This window comes from Palaemon carinicauda, chromosome 1 (genome assembly GCF_036898095.1).
Source record: "Palaemon carinicauda isolate YSFRI2023 chromosome 1, ASM3689809v2, whole genome shotgun sequence".
Taxonomy (NCBI): domain Eukaryota; kingdom Metazoa; phylum Arthropoda; class Malacostraca; order Decapoda; family Palaemonidae; genus Palaemon; species Palaemon carinicauda.
This window is the reverse complement of record NC_090725.1, coordinates 195300293-195317792: the sequence shown is the minus strand read 5'-3', so window position 1 is coordinate 195317792 and position 17500 is coordinate 195300293. Positions and strand designations below refer to the sequence as shown.

Here is a 17500-nt window from a genome sequence, read left to right as displayed (position 1 = left end):
TCTTTGCCACGAATGTTTAGTAGGAATGCTTTCAGACTGCGTCGGATCACAAAGAAAGGGCCTGTGTAAGGGGGCGTTAGCGGTGGCTTGCTAGTGTCGTTGCACAGGATGACGTGCGTTGCAGAGTGTAATACTGTCGGTATGGGATGCTTCGCTAGGGTCTTGTAAGTCTGACGGCATGGAGTAAATTTTTCTACGACGTGACGTATGCGCTGGAGATCGTCGGAGGAGGTTGTGGAGGGGAAAAATTCGGCAGGGACGAACAATGGGTCGCCATACACCATTTCAGCTGCCGAGACATCGAGGGCGTCTTTAGGAGTAGTCATTAGTCCAAGGAGGACCCAAGGAAGCTGAGTAAACCAGTTGTAATCCTTGCAGTGGGACATCAAAGCTGCTTTGAGGGTGCGATGAAAACGTTCAACCATTCCATTGGCAGGGGGGTTGTAGGCAGTTGTCTGTTGTAGGGTGATGCCTAGGAGATTCGCTAATGAAGTCCACAATAGAGAGGTGAAAGTGGTAGCCCTGTCAGAAGTAATATGCTCAGGGATACCAAATCTTGCAATCCATCCTGAGAGTTAGGCAGATGTACATGAGGCGGACGTTGCAGTTTCCATGGGAAAGGCTTCAGGCCAACAAGTGGAGCGGTCGATGACGGTAAACAGGTAACGATGTCCTTGTGATGCTGGTAGGGGGCCTACAACGTCGACGTGAATGTGTGTGAAACGACGCTGAGGTTGAGGAAGGGTGCCCACTCCTGAATCTGTGTGTCGATGTACTTTGGAAGTTTGGCAAGAAGTACAGGCGCGGACCCAATCCTTAGCATCCTTAGAAATGCCATGCCAAATAAACTTCATCTTCAGCAGCTGTGCAGTAGAACGGCACGAGGGATAAGAAAGGCCGTGAATGAAATCAAACACCTGTCGGTGCACGGGAGCATGAATCCAAGGTCACAGTTTACCAAGACTGACGTCTTTGACGGGGAAGTCTTCCCAACAGAGGAACGTGTAGGATCCGGTCATTGGGCTTCAGCCAAGGCGTAGTAATCCAATCCCAGTTGAACAGCAGCCAACATGTTTCTTGACAGGGCATCAGCAACGAGATTCATTTTCGCAGGGACGTATCGAAGGGTGCAATTGTATTCAGCCACGGCGGAGAGATGTCAGCGTTGACGGGCGGACCAGGCGTCAGACTGTCGAGTGAAGGCATGCACCAGAGGCATGTGGTCTGTGTGAATGACGAAGGGCATACCTTCTAAGAAATGGCGAAAGTGACGGACAGCCAAGCACCGCCAGCAATTCGCGATCGAAGGTAGAATAACCCGATTCTGCCTTGGACAGTTTTCTGCTGAAGAAGAACCCCTGGGCGGGGCGAGCCATTGACCACCTGCTTGAGTAGTGCACCAATAGCAACGTCACTGGCATCGGTGGAGAGAAGGAGAGGGGCATGTGGGATAGGAAAAGTGAGAACCGCAGCGGTTAATTTGATAGGGCCTTCTTTGCATTGCAGAAGGCCGCTCCTTGAAGGGGACCCCACTTCAGGTCCTTTGGGTTGCCCTTGAGGGAGGCGTAGAGGGGAGCAAGAGTGGCAGCAATGCCTGGCAAAAAACGGTGATAATAGTTGATCATGCCCAAGAATTCCTGCAGAGCTTTGACGGTTGAGGGCGCGGGGAAGTCCTGAACGGCTGGTACGTTCTCAGGGAGGGGATGGACTCCTTCGGGAGTGATGCGGTGCCCTAATAACGACACTTCGTTGGCGCCAAAGGTACACTTGTCAACCGGACTACAAGGCTGTTTTGTTGCAGGCGGTCGAGCACGATGTGCAGGTGACGGAGGTGTTCCTCTTTTGAGGAGGAGAACACAAGTATGTCGTCCACATAACATACACAGAAAGGGAGGTCCCCTAAGATGCCATCCATGAGATGTTGAAACGTGGCTCCAGCATTAGGAAGGCCAAAACAGGATTAATTGAAGGTGTATGTACCAAACGGAGTGGTGATGGCGGTCTTGGGGATGTCTTCTGGGTTCATAGGCCCCTGATAATACCCCTGCAGGAGGTCGAGCGTAGAGAAAACCTTCGCTTTGTGCAGGTAGGAGGTCACGTCGGCGATGTTTGGGAGGAGGTAGTGATCCGGTTCTATTTGCATGTTCAGGCGCTTGTAATCCCTGGATGGACGGAGGGAACCGTCTTTCTTCAGAATGAATTGTAAGGGTGACGACCATGGGCTGGAGGCCTTTTGGCAAAGGCCCATATCCTCCATTTCGGCGAACGTCTGTTTGGCCACTGCCAATCGTTCTGGTGCCAGACGTCTGAATTTTGCAAAGACTGGGAGTCCCATCATCTTTATATGGTGATAAATACCGTGCTTGGCAGGAGCCGTTGGCGTTTGGCGAAGTTCTGGATGGAAAGGTTCCGGGTACGACGTGAGGAGGTAGGCGTAGGCATCCGTGGGTGTGTTGATGTGGAGAGCGAGGTTGGAGGGGCGGGTTGAAGAGGTGTCAACAAGTACGAGTCTGCGTTGACCAATCGCCGGTGGGCGACAACTATTAAAAGGTGGAAATGAGAGAGGAAATATGCACCGAGGATTGGCAATGTGACGTCAGCAACGAGAAACTTCCAATTAAATTTATCATTTCCAAACGATAATGTGAGATTCTCTTAACCGTAGGCTATTTGGGTATCGCAGATCCGTTGGCAGCTACCAAGCAGACGTCGGCAGACGTAGACAGGCTACGTCGTGTCCTGAAGAGTTCCCTTTGCAAAAGAGAACGACAAGCACCCGTGTCTACCAAAAATCGCACGCCCATTCCTGCATCCTGTAAAAAGGAAAGATTAGAAACACAGGAGGCCAACACCACGAGCGATGGCCTACTTACACGTTTTTTGGCCACTGACAATCCATGGCACATTTCTTCGCTGTTGCCCCGAATCTCGTGTGATAGTAGCAAAACTGAGGCAGATGGGAGGCAGTAAGTGGCTGTAGATGTCGTTGGTTGGGGCGCGAGCGAGTGGTGGGTGGTGGGTGGCTTTGTCGCCACTTCAGCACGTTACGGGGTAGGCATGTATGTCCTATGGCATTCACGTCAGCTTCAATTAACATTGAATAGGCGTCCTCTTCATCAGAAGTGGAGGCGTTGATGGAGGTCTTGAAATGGCTGTCCATAAGGGTGTCGGCTTTGGTCATTAAGGTCTTTATTGGTAAACTATCGACATAGGGTATGGCAGCACGTACATGTTCGGGTAAACGGCGTATCCAAAGGGCACGAAGTAGGTTCACCTCACGAGGAAAGCCGTCTGCGGTGGGTTGCAGGCGAGCGATACTGGTCATTTCCCTGAGGGCGAGCGAAGCCCTTTGGTCCCTCAACGGATGTTGAGAGAGCTGAAAAAGCTTTGCTATACGGGCGGCTGGCGACGGCGAGTACTGCTGCAGAAAGTATTGGGGTGTCTCCTTGATCACAAAGCCAGACGGATATTTCCGGGAAGCTATCCTTGGGCATCGCCGTGAGAACATAATCTGCTTTGGTGATTGAGCGAGTCACCCCCTTGATGCGAAACTGGAGATCTGCGTGCTGCAACCAAGCAAACGCCTCTCCGCTGGCGAATGATGAAAGTTTCAATGGGGCAGCCGCAGTGCCAACTTCCGTAGAGTCTGCCATAGTACCAACGATGGAGGGGCGAGGGGGTGTGGAAGGCGGGTGGAGCGATTCGACTTCCAGTGTCACCAATGTGGCGAGCCGAGAGAAGGTTGTGACTCAAAGACAGGATGAAAGAACTGAGTAACTTTATTACAGACACTCGCCTTTATATACAAAAACTCACTGCAACAGGAAATTTCTTGTTCAACTGACACCGTACCGGTTAACAGTTAACGGTGAGAAAAACAGACACATTATTTCAGGTTCAATGCAATGGGAAATTTCCTGTTCAACTGATACCACACCAGTTAACAGTTAACGGTGAGAAAAACATATAGTTATTTCAGGTTCTTTTTAGTGCGAGGGGAGAGCAAAAATACAAGCATAATATATGCACAAAATGGAATGTTGTTACTATGTACGATCGTGTGATATACGGTTGGTACAATATATATATATATATATATATACTGTATATATATATATATATATATATACATATATATATATACACATAAATAAGTATATATATATATATATATACATATATATATATACATAAATAAGTATATATATATATATATATATACATAAATAAGTATATACATATATATATATATATACATATATATGTATATATATACATATATATATATATATATATATGTATATATATATATATATATATATGTGTGTGTGTGTGTGTGTGTGTAAATTCTGTCGCTAAAATTTGATTTCCAAATCGTTCTGCCATAGGATCTAAGAACCATACGGACATTCCTGGCAAAGGACACAAGCCAATAACTGATAGAAATAAGAATGAACGTTACACAGATTACATAATGTGTACTAAAAATCGTTGTGATTTTCGGTGGCTTGAAATTGGAAAGGCAATGTGATAACCCTATTTTATTACGTTACAGTGTTTGACAATCATATTGAGTTATGTTGATGTGTTTTTATGCATTTTTAACATTCCTGGAACCGAAAAAAAGGCTTTAAAAATCGCTGAGAGAAGAAAGGAAATGGCTAGATATGAAGAAAGGCATATGGAAAGTAACTTTCAGGCATTTCTGTTCACCGGCGATAGTGGAATAGGCCTTGAGGAGTCTTCGTCGACAAACAAACGTGTGTTTTGAAGAAGGTAAATTGCTGATGATTTGTTTTTTTTCAAAAGCAGCAGCGATTCTAGAGATGCGACCTTTTCTGTTATTCTTAATGTACATTCATTATATGGCATTCTCATCGTATGTCCTGCCCAGGTTCATTTATTTTTTCTACATGTTAGAATAACCTCTAATTTAGTTTGATCTCGTATTTATGATGCTCCTTTATTGTCTCATAGTGTTATTCCCCTCATTATTCTTTCCATAGCTATTTAAGTGATAACTAGCTCATGTTGTTAAGGCAGTGATTCTCAGCCTTCTCACTACTGAGGACCCCTTTTATTGAAATAAGTTTTCTCACGGCCCCCCTGAATATTATTAGTTTTATCAAGTTAACATGACGACTTGGTTAACTAAACAACTATCTCTTCTTGCTAGATTACTAAAAATGATAATGAATTAGTCAAAATAAAAGTAGAAATACAGAAAAACAAATTGCTCTATCTAATTTTGCTAATACTAAGGAATTCTCCAATCATTGAATGTCCGTATGATTGTCAGTCCAAACTTTTCAAACCAACCCTATATTTTGTTCGGCAAGATATTGTTGGAGCTCGATCCTGCTCCTTCTGGACGTGAATCAAGAGCCTGCAGTTTAGGGTGTCTATCATAGGATCTTGATATCATGTGATCCCAGACATATTCAGCCCAATTTATGGTCCGGGGATTTGATTTAAAATCCCGGGAATTTCCTTTTCATTTTCTTTTATAATTTAGATTCTGTAATTTAGAATAAAGGGAACTTTATGGAAGAGATAGTTAAAGATTCCAGATCAGCTGTATTGAAAAAGTTCAACTACAACCAGAGGCTTAGTTTCCTACAATATTTCCACACCAGTCCACATTCACATTTCTGGAAGTCAATGGGAACAGACCTCTCCTTGCATCTGCTGGCAGCCATCATTGAAGCTACAACTTGAAGCTTGGATAGGACCTCCTCCCCCAGCAGCAGTTCTCAAGAGACAGCTTTCTCTTGGCCATTCCCCCAACCCATACCTTCATCCTTATCCTCTCCCTCCCATCCCCACCCAACCCTCCTGCCCTATACCTCTAAGTACTACTCTGTCTCTCTGCTCCACGAAACTCTTCATCTACTAACAACATCAGTAGCCCTTTTTCCCCCCAGTTGCCTTTGTAGTCCTAAAACTCTCTGGGGGCACATGGAGTGCTACATCGTTTAGGCTCCTACTCCTTCAGTAGTGCCTACATAGGATAGGGGCTAGGGATAAGTCACTACCCGATTAGGAAGATCATTCCACAGCTTAGTCACAGCTTGAATAAAACTTCTAGAATACTGTGAAGTATTGAGCCCTATGATGGAGAAGGCCTGGCTATTAAAATCAACTGCCTGCCTAGTATTATGAACAGGATGGAATTTTGCAAGATCCGAATGTAAAGGATGGTCAGAATTGTGAAAAATCTTATGCAACATGCATAATGAACTAATTGAACGACCGTGCCAAAGATCTTCATCTACTAACACCATCAGTAGCCCTTTTCCCCCCCCAGTTGCCTTTGTGGTCCTAAAACTCTCTGGGGGCACATGGAGTGCTACATCGTTTAGGCTCCTACTCCTTCAGTAGTGCCTACATAGGATAGGGGCTAGGGATAAGTCACTGCCTTCCCAGAAAGTGACTCTTAACATCTTTTATTCTTACTTTATATAATTCAAAAGTTTTTTGTTCTATCGCCCTTAATAACTGAAATACTCAAGATATTTTGAGGTTTTGTTAAAAAGTAATAGGCTCTCCAACAAAAGCCCCTTTCAAAAATCATCTCACGTCTCTCCATCACAATTTTCTTAAAAATCAAAATTTCATTTTTCTCGAAATAGCTGTGCAATCCCGTAGACTTTTTTTTTTTAATAAACACAGCAACTCCCGTAGACTGTTTTTCATGAATATTCATAAAGTGTCATTAAAATTCTTTAAATATTCAGATCTGACTCTCCTTTGGAAAAATGGGGAAAGTGAATATCAAAGACACTAGTCAGGGACCTGATAGTGAATCTCATCTTCAGACAATATGAAGTATCCTACAGGATAATTCGTGCTTCATAGATAAATTAACAAAGTAAAATAACTGCTATTTAGCTGTAGCAGATGAAGCAACAATTGAAAAGATCATCCCCCCTAAAACTAAGGAAGCATTCCATTAGAAAAAATTTGAAGTCCTGGACACCCCATCATCTGAATGCCTTACGGACCTTGGTTATAACACAGGTAGACAGTATAGTTTACAGTCAATAAGAAGAAGAAAAGCATGAAATTGAACAACAAAATAGGGTTAATGTAACTAAAGTAATCAAACGGCCATCAACTAAAGGCACCTTTGGGGTTAAACTGGAAACAGTTCAAATTGTGAAAGACTGCCTCACCAAAGGACTTATCATCTCAGGCCAATCCTTCCCCCATAGATTCCTAACTCAGGACTTTTATGTCTCTATCTCAATGCATGAGATGCTACAAATATGATCATACAGAAAAGGACTGTGCAAAACCATCAACATACAAAATTTGTTCAATATGTGCCTCTGAGAACCACTATTGAAACGACTGAACCAATCAAAATAATCATAAGTGCATCACATCCAGAGATGATCATCCAACTATAGAAGCAAGATGCCCAGCAAGGAAAATAATAGTCAAGGATCAGGCAAAGACTTAGGAACCACCAATCCCACACTGTGTCTAACAAGTCTTTTGCTGAATCCTCAGCCCCTAATGTTTCAAGCACCTCTGCTCAACCTAACTTCAACAACATTACTCTCCATCAATCAACAGTTATGAATATGGCAATAATCATGGACAATCTGAGTGAAGCAGTCAAACCAGGCACTTTTCAATCTATGGTTGACCATTTCTACAAAGATAATAGACTTCCTTTAGTAAAAATCCCCACAGAGGCCATCAATTTGGCCAAAAAAGTATCGGCGATGCTAAAAACTAGTATCCTAAATGACAACAGCTCTCAACAAACCTTGACAACTGATGAGGTTAATAAGAAAAGGATTCTTAGCGACTTCGACTCTGATATCGAAGAGCCATCCAATCCTGCAAAAAAGCAACCTCCACATCAACCTCAAGCTTCATCCTCAACATCTGTTCCTGCAGAAACTGAACTACAAGGAGCCACTGCTCTCACAGCCCCTCCCTCTATTAAACAGTCAAAAAACCAAAAACTGGACTAAGACTTTACACGTCAATCAATTCAGCAAACCGCCCCCCAAAAAAAATCTGCAACTCATGATACCATCAAGAGGACGATTATTTTAAGCAAAACAATTAAATATATCTTCACATAAAAATTTTATAACAATACAGTCGTAATATTTATGAATGATGACTCTAAAGAACTGGATAAATTCAGTTCCAAGATTGCGAGGATGAATGCCAAGGAATTTCAGAGGCTAAAATCAGGATTCTTTGACTTAACCAAAGGATAGGCACCATAATGGACATGCTCACAGTAATTCAACCTATTGTTTTAAAGTGGACACTCTTCCGAAGCAAGGAACTTCACAATATTTACTCCTCACTCTTCCCTCACCTCATGCTTCTCAACTTAACAGGGATTCCAAATTCCTCACGTATTAAGATCTGGAAGTACAATGTTTTACTGTGTAACACCTCTGGTGAGCAAAATGCCGAAAGAGCAATAGCAGTAAGACGAGATATTTCAGCTGAATCAATAAATGGTTCCAATCATGATTTGATTGTAGTTGAGCTACTGACTGTACGGGGACAAGTAATAGTTGCATCAACTTACCTACTTCCAAGGAACCCAGTAGTTCCATAACAAGATATAATCTCCTTATTGAGACGCAATATCCCCGTATATCTGCTAGCCGATCTCAGCGCAATTCACCCAGCCCTTGGCTATAATAGAGCAAACCCTAGAAGACCCTAATTCATGAACTAATGAAAAGGAACATCATTAGGTTTCTAGGACCAGATTTTGATACATATTTTAAAAGAAGAGCCTCTAGAAGGCCTGATATTCTTCTCTCTAATAGATTTCATATTTTCAATTATTCAATTACCCAAGGCCCCTTAACCACATCAGATCATCGTCCTGTTATTCTAAAACTTATTGTGAGACCCATATTGTTAGTCCCTAGGCCTGCACTCGATATCAACAATGCCAATTAGGAACGTTGTAAGGACACACTCGATGACTCTCTCTACCTGATAACATCTTAAAGAATAAATCCTATATAGACGAGAAAATAACTTTTTGGTATGGAAAAATCAAAGAAACCTCAGAACTTCATATACACTTCAAAACCTAAGGGATCATGCCTTACTCTAAAGAATCTGATTATCTCAAACTGCCACAGATTCGTTATAAACAAGCCCTGGATTTGATTAATAACTAAGGTCCAACACATCAACTTTTAGAATATATTCACAATATACAAGAACGAATCAAAATAGAATCTATTGAACTCACTAACACAACTTGGGATACTCTTCTCAATAAATGTGAAGACTTATATAAAGACCCAGGAAAATTTTGGAGAATGATCAGAAATCTTTTAGGTTCAGCTTCTCAACCCATAGCCTACATCCTTCATAACAATGTCAAAATCTTTCACTCTAAGATCAGGAGGTGATTTTCAGAGACTTCTGGTCTAAAATTTTAAAAATAAATCCAATAGAGAATAGAACGTGTGACCAACAACATGAGGAACGTGTCACTGAGACAATCCGTGAACATACTGATCGCATAATACCTTGTGAGGCTATTATTATCATTATTATTATTATTGTTGTTGTTATTATTATTATTATTATTATTATTATTATTATTATTATTATTATTATTATTATTATTAGCCACGACAAAACCGTAGTTGGGAAAGTAAGATGCTATAAGCCCAAAGACTCTAACAGGGAAAAATAACCAAGTGAGGAAAGGAAACAAGGGAATGATGAGAACAAATGAACAATAAATCATTCTACAAACAGCAACAACGTCAAAACAGATATGTCATATATAAAGTATAAAAAGACTCATGTCAGCGTGTTCAACATAAAAACATTTACTGCAACTTTGAACTTTTGAAGTTCTACTGATTCAATTACCCGATTAGGAAGATCATTCCACAGCTTAGTCACAGCTTGAATAAAACTTCTAGAATACTGTGTAGTATTGAGCCCTATGATGGAGAAGGCCTGGCTATTAAAAGCAACTGCCTGCTTAGTATTATGAACAGGATGGAATTTTGCAAGATCTGAATGTAAAGGATGGTCAGAATTGTGAAAAATCTTATGCAACATGCATAATGAACTAATTGAACGACCGTGCCAAAGATTAATATGTAGCGTAGGAATAAGAAATTTAATCAACTGCAAGTTTCTGTCCAACAAATTAAGATGAGAATCAGCAGCTGAAGACCAGACAGGAGAACAATACTCAAAACAAGGCAGAATGAAAGAATTAAAGCACTTCTTCAGAATAGATTGATCACCGAAAATTTTGAAAGACTCTCTCAATAAGCCTTTTTTTTTTGTAAAATAGAGGAAAACACAGACTTAATGTGTTTCTCAGAAGTAAATTTTCTGTCGAGAATCACACCTAAAATGTTAAAAGTCATACAAAGTTAAAGAAACATTATCAATACGGAGATCCGGATGTTGAGGAGCCACTGTCCTTGACCTACTTACAATCATACATTGAGTTTTGTTAGGATTCAACTTCATACTCCATAATTTGCACCATGCACTAATTTTAGCCAGATCTCTGTTAAGGGATTCAGCAACCCCAGACCTACATTTAGGATATGGAATTGATGCAAAGTGAGTAGCATCATTTGCATATGCAACAAGCTTGTTTTCTAGGCTGCTCCACATGTCATGTGTATATAGTATGAAAAGTAATGGGCCAAGAACACTACCCTGTGGAACACCAGATATCACATTCCTGTACTTACTCTGGGGCCCTTCAACAGCAACTCTTTGAGATCTATTACATAAAAAATCTGTAATAATGCAAAGAAACGATCCACCCACTCCCAACTATTTGAGTTTGAAAACTAGGGCCTCATGATTAACACAGTCAAAGGCAGCACTAAAATCATGGCCAATCATACGAACTTCCTGACCACAATCAAGGGATATCTTTACATCATTGTAGATTGTAAAAAGGGCATCACATTCTCCAAGGCCTTTACGAAAACCAAATTGTAAATTAGGGAATAAATGACTACTTTCAGCAAACCTATTAAGACGTTTTGCCAGAAGACTTTCAAAAACTTTAGATAATATGGGAGTTATGGAAATTGGGGGGTAATCAGTTGGACTTGAGCTACCACAAACACATTTACATAGAGGAGTAACATTACTAATTCTCCAACAGGTGCTAAAAGCTCCTGTCCTTGCTAGCTTACGCAAAATAACAGATAACTTTGGAGCTAAGAAATCTGCAGTCTTTATAAAAATTAAAGGAAAAATATCATTTGGATTTACACCTCCATAAGCATCAGGGTCCATCAACAGAGCTTTAATTTCACGAGATCGAAAAGCTGAACTAGTTAGTTTAGCCTCAGGAAGAAGAAGACCCATATCTCAAACCAATCCAACTCCAAGATATCATCAAAGTAATCAAAAGTTTTAAAAACGGCTCCAGGCCACTCTAAAGTAAGCAAAATTATCCTTAAAAATCTACCCAACTCAATGCTCGCCTTTCTTAAAAACATCTTTAATGAAACTATGAGTATGCGTGTCTGGGTGTTTTTTAAGAGGGCATTACTTCCATTCGTGCGGAAAAAAGGGTAAAGTTCTCTCCTCAGTTTCCAACTAGCAACCCATATCCCTATTAGAGACGCCCGGTGAGATTCTTGAAAAAATCATAAAAGTAAGGTTTGACGAATTCCTTGACGATAATTTGCTTACAAATATCAATCAATATGGATTGGCCTAGGGCAAGGGTACTCAGCTTGCATTAGCCAGGCTATATGAATTCATAGCAGTCAAGAAAAGGCTTGGATGTGGTTGTAACCTAATCTCTAGAGATGTCAGCCGAGCTTTTGATAAGGTATGGCATGAGAGTTTAAAATACAAGCTCTTAGAAGCTCAATTACCAGATTTAGCAACCAGGTTGTTGTGCAATTTTCTAGACAACCAAGTGGCCATGATTGAGATAAAAGAGTATATAGGACCAGAGTTTCAGTTACTGTCAGGAGTTCCTCAGGGTAGTATCATCATCCTTTCACTATAAAACTTTTATATCAAAGATGCCACTCCTCCTATACAAGGTTGCCTTGAAATCATGTTTGCAGACGATCACACCCAAGTAATAACCTACCCTACCAAAAATAAACCATTGCTACGGAGAAAAACTGCCCAGGAAATACAAAAAACTAATAACAATGAAAAGAAATGGAAAATAGCCACATATATGAAAAATTTCAGCTTCTCTCAATATCAGCTCGCAATCCCGCAGATATTACAATAAATAACGTTACAATTCCATTTGAACAGAAAATACTAATAGTTGGGTGAAACATTAAAAAATCTGGCATCCTCCCTCATGTGAAGGTGAAAATAACGGCTTCCAGGCTGACTCACAATAGATTAAAAAGGTTCCAAGGTTTGTCAACAAAAACACAACTTAGATTATATAAATCATTAGTAAGACCACAAATTAGAATATCCAGCCATGATATTTGGAGCACTCAGCAAATCTTCATTAAGTAAGATACAGGCAATTCAAAACAAGGTTTTGAGGCGAGCCTACAAAGAGGAACCTCCCTATTACAATAAAATACAAGAATTGCATCAGCATTCCAGAGTTGGAGCCTCTAAATGTCAGGTTCCACAGGCTTGGTCAGAAAACCTGGAATAAATTAGCTATTGATGATGACAACCTATACACTCCCACAAGGAATCTCACTATTGAACATAATCGTGGTCATAATTGGTGGAGGAGGTTAGAGCCTAAGGTCAATTGTGATCCTCCCAGGCCCAGATATATAAGATCTGATTAAAAATAAGAATAAAATAAAAAACTTTAATTGAACAGTTAATTTTAATATATTATTAAAAACATCATAACTTTTTCAACCATCATAAGTTTTTCATCTATCAAATAGTGTGCAGACAGACATACGCCTTGCAACAGGGCTAGACAGTGCGAGAACCAAAAAAACCCTCCACTTCCTGCTTGTCTTTTTTTTTTTTTTTTAACCTTACTCGCCTGTACTTTCAGGTGGCTCCTAAAACTTATCCAACATAAGACGAGGGTCTGCCCCTCTCTTTTTTTTCTTCTCCGGTACTTCCCTTTCTCCCTTTTCCTTATTCCTCTCCATCTCGAGTTCCTGCCGTCGAGCTATAAAGTGGATTGTATCCAGGGGTACTCTTCCTCTCCCCATATTCCCCACCTCACTATCCTTATCATTTTTCTTATGCTTATGCCTACTCCTTGAAATCAAGAGATATTGATAAGTAAACAAATCTTTGAATATAACTAATATAATTATCATAAATTACTTAGTTCATTACACATTGCACTTTTTAATTTAGCCGTTTTTTATCTATAAATTATATTTTCATTGTCCTGCTTACTAGTGTAATGTCACTGTCCCTTGCCTCTACCATCTATGACCGGCCTTTAAACCTTTAAACCTTGTATTATTTTTGCAGACCCCAAGGAGTACATGGACCCCAGGCTCGTTTCAAGTTTCTGATGCATGAGTTGATACTGGTAGGACCATCTCATTAAATATTTTTTTTTTCTCAGAAAATTTGACACTTTACATTTCATAATATCATTTTCTTTATTAAAGGCTTTCCATCCCATGCTTATTATTCTTTTAATGCTGGTCTCATGTCCTGGAGAAACACTAACTTACTGACTGTCCTAAGTACGTGTATCCATTAACAAACTCTGGAGGTTTGTCAATAACCTTAGTTTGTTCCCTCTCTGCAGTTTTATTGAACATTATCTTAATTTAACTCATATTTATTTTCTGTCATAACTCTCTGCTTTCTGTATTCAAACCTCCTATTCTCTTTTATAATTCCTTCTATGATTTACTAAACAGAACTATGCCATCTGCAATTCTTAAATTGTTAAAATAGTCCCAATTACTAATAATTAATACATTTTCCTAATCTAAATTTTGAAAAATTTCTTCTAATCATGCTATGAATAATTTAGTAGAGATGGATCTCCCTGTCTAACTCCTTTCTCCATCAAAATTTCCTCATTATCTTTATGTAGTCTTAGGATTGATATACTTCCTTTATGAATATCTTGAAGTGTTCTAATATGCCATAATTTCTTGTCATTGAAGGGCTTTCATTACTGCTGAAGGTTTGACAAAATCGAAAGATTTCTTATACTCTATAGATACTCTGTTGAGTTTTTCATTAGCTGATTCATATATTATCATCATCATCATCTGTTATTAGTCCAATTCAGAGCAAAGACCTCAAACATGCCCTTCCACTTGCATTATTTTTAATGTCCTTCTATTATTTGTCAATTTCATTATATGTCCTGCACATGACCATTTCTTTTTCTTCCACGTTTTCAAAATATCCTCCTCTTCAGTTGGCTCTTGTATCCATTTTGCTTTTTATTCTGAGACACGTTACCCATATAATTATCCTTTCCATTGCACATTGAGTGTTGTCTAGTTTATGTTCTAAGGTTTCAGTAAGGCTCCAAGTTTCTGATGCATAAGTTAAAACTGGTAGGACCATCAAATAAAATATCTTTCTTTTTTAGAGAAAGTGGCACTTTACTTTCATAATATTGCTCGGGATGCCAAGATATTTAACACGTTTCCTAGAAAGGCCTTCGAATGGATTACTATATCTAGGCCAATACACTCGGGATAACTCACCTGCCCTTTATAAATAAATAAATATATATATATATATATATATATGTGTGTGTGTGTGTGTGTGTGTGCGTGTATGTATAGACAATATATGTAAATATATATATATATATATATATATGTGTGTGTGTGTGTGTGCGTGTATGTATAGATAATATATGTAAATATATACATATATATACATATTTATATATATATATATATATATATTATATATATATAATATATATATACATATTTATATATATATATATATATATATATATATATATGCATATATTTATATATATACAGTATATACATATCTATATATATATATATATATATATATATATATATATATATATATATATATATATATATATTATATATAATATATATATATATATATATATATATATATATATATGTATATATATATATATATATATATATATATATGTATATATATATATATATATATATATATATATATATATATATATATATATAGAAATCACCCCCCAAGTAATAACACATCTTCACAAAAATAATAAAAATTAATATTGCATGTATAAATATACGCAACAAAATCTAAATAAGCAACTGAAAAGTATTCAATTTTCATCAAGTCCGTGACCGATTTCACCACCTTATTTATAAACTCAAGACCATTATCACTTATCAATATTTTCGGGCAACCAAACCTGGTGATGGAAGAGCACAGCACCTGGGCAAATGAATTTGTCAATTCATCCAACATTGCGTAGGTATGAGGGTACCGAGAAAATGTATCCACAAATACACATATACTTATGTTGTGGTAACCAGTAGGAAATGGTCCTACCACATCCATATGCACCCTATAAAATTTAATTGGAATCACAGGCCACTTTCTGGCTTCCGGTAGAGTGTTTTTATGTTCTTTGAAACAGTTACAAGCATAACAACCTTTTTTTATAGTTCTCTATAGATATTTTCAGTCCTAACCAAAAGAAGGATTCACGTGCTCTCCTTAATGTTCTATCAATCCTTAAATGCCCTGCATACGCACTTGCATATAAAATGTGGATGGCTCGATTAATTGAAGAGGGAGGAAGTACCTCCCGTGCACAAAATTCCTCTCCCCTCTTCTGGTAAACACAATATAAGATATCAATTTCTATAAAAAAAATTCTTTTGAGGCACATTCAGAAACGATGGATAACTCTTCGATTCCCCTTTAATCACTGCTCGCACTCTTTCCTTCCATTCGTTTTTTTTTTTTTTTTGTCTCTTTCGGACTTCTTTTATGTCCCAACCGCCCAAGTCAATCAAACCTGCATCATCAGAGCATTCATTCTGGACACCCCTGGTCATGTCCTCGGCCACCCACTTATATTTACCTTCACTGCTCATATCTCTCTCTCTCTCCCTAATATCTGTAACTCTCTCCCTCTCTCTCTCTCTCCTCTCTCTCTGCTCCTGTATTCTGAATGCTCATCGGGAGAATTCACATCACACTCTCTATTTTCTCTATTTCGATGGGGTCTTTAATATTATGGTTACGTTCTTCGTTCCTCTTTTGTGCCCTAGTAGTTACTCCTGTTACTGCGCCTCTAGAGACAGCATCAGCTACCTTGTTACCTTTACCTTCTATGTGGTGAAAACCCTTTATATTAAACTCTAACAATCTCTAAATCCATCTCACTTGTCGAGAGGTCAACTCCCCTTTGAAAAAGAGGTCACGTAATGGGTGATGATTACTTTGCAACTCAATTGACTGATCTAATAAAAAGAACCGATGGCTGTCTTGAACCCAAAGAAGAGCCAAAGTCTCTCGATCGAACGTACTATAATTCTTTTTTGCCCCTTTTTATGCCCAGGAAGCAAAACAAATGGGTCGCTCTCTATCTTTATCAAAGATGCTACTCGCATCTGTTGTCACTAAAAACAGGTGATCAAATCTAGGATATGCGAGTAAGTCATTGCTAGTTAAGGCAGCTTTTAAATGGTTAAAGGCCCTTTCTTCTTCCATTCCTCAATTTATTACTTTTTGTTTCTTAAATCTTTTAAGGGTCTCGCTATCTTTACAAAACCTCTTATGAATTTACGGTAATACCAGCGAGCTCAAAGAACCCAGCTACTTCCTTAGAGTTACATGGCCTGGGGAAATCTCTAATAGCCGCTACTTTACTTGGGCAGGGTTGGATACCTTCTGGGGTTATTTTGTGACCTAAAAATTTGACATGTTTACAGAAAAATTTACACTTTGACAAAATTATTTTCATACCATTACATCGTAATGCTTCTAAAACTTTACGAATATTATTATTATGCTCTTCGGCCGTTTTCCCTGTAATTTTGAGATTGTCTAAATAAACAAGAACATTATGGCCAATTAAGGGAGACAAAGCCGCCATCATTACTCTAGAAAAATGACTTGGAGCATTTTTAACACCGAAAGGAAGAAAATTAAACTCAAATAGTTGATTGTTAGCTATAAATGCTGTTTTAAATTAACTGTCTTCCTGAATGGGTATTTGATAGTATCCAGATTTTCAATCAGCAGTGTTAAAATATTTACTATCCCGTACCTTCACAAGTAATTCTTCGATCGTGGGCAATAGAAATGCATTATCTTAGTGACTGCATACAACTTCCTATAATCAACACACAATCTTACAGAGCCATCCTTTTTCCTAACAGCTACAATTGGAGAAGCCTAGGGGGATTCACTCTCCTCGATAATCCCTTGTTCCCTTAATTTATTAATTTCACTTTCTATATCTCCCTGGATATGAATTGTTACTTTATAAGGCCTTGACCTGATCGGCAGTGCCTGCCCTGTTTCAATGCTAAAGGGAAATCGATCAATCCTCCTGGGTGGCTCA

At 38.9% G+C, this 17500-nt stretch overlaps 1 protein-coding gene across 4 annotated transcripts in view; it reads right to left on the bottom strand.

The window, feature by feature from the left end:
• Positions 1–17500, bottom strand: part of LOC137643891 (UDP-glucuronosyltransferase 1A10-like) — a 142594-nt gene that overhangs the window by 64683 nt on the left and 60411 nt on the right. The window lies entirely within an intron of this gene.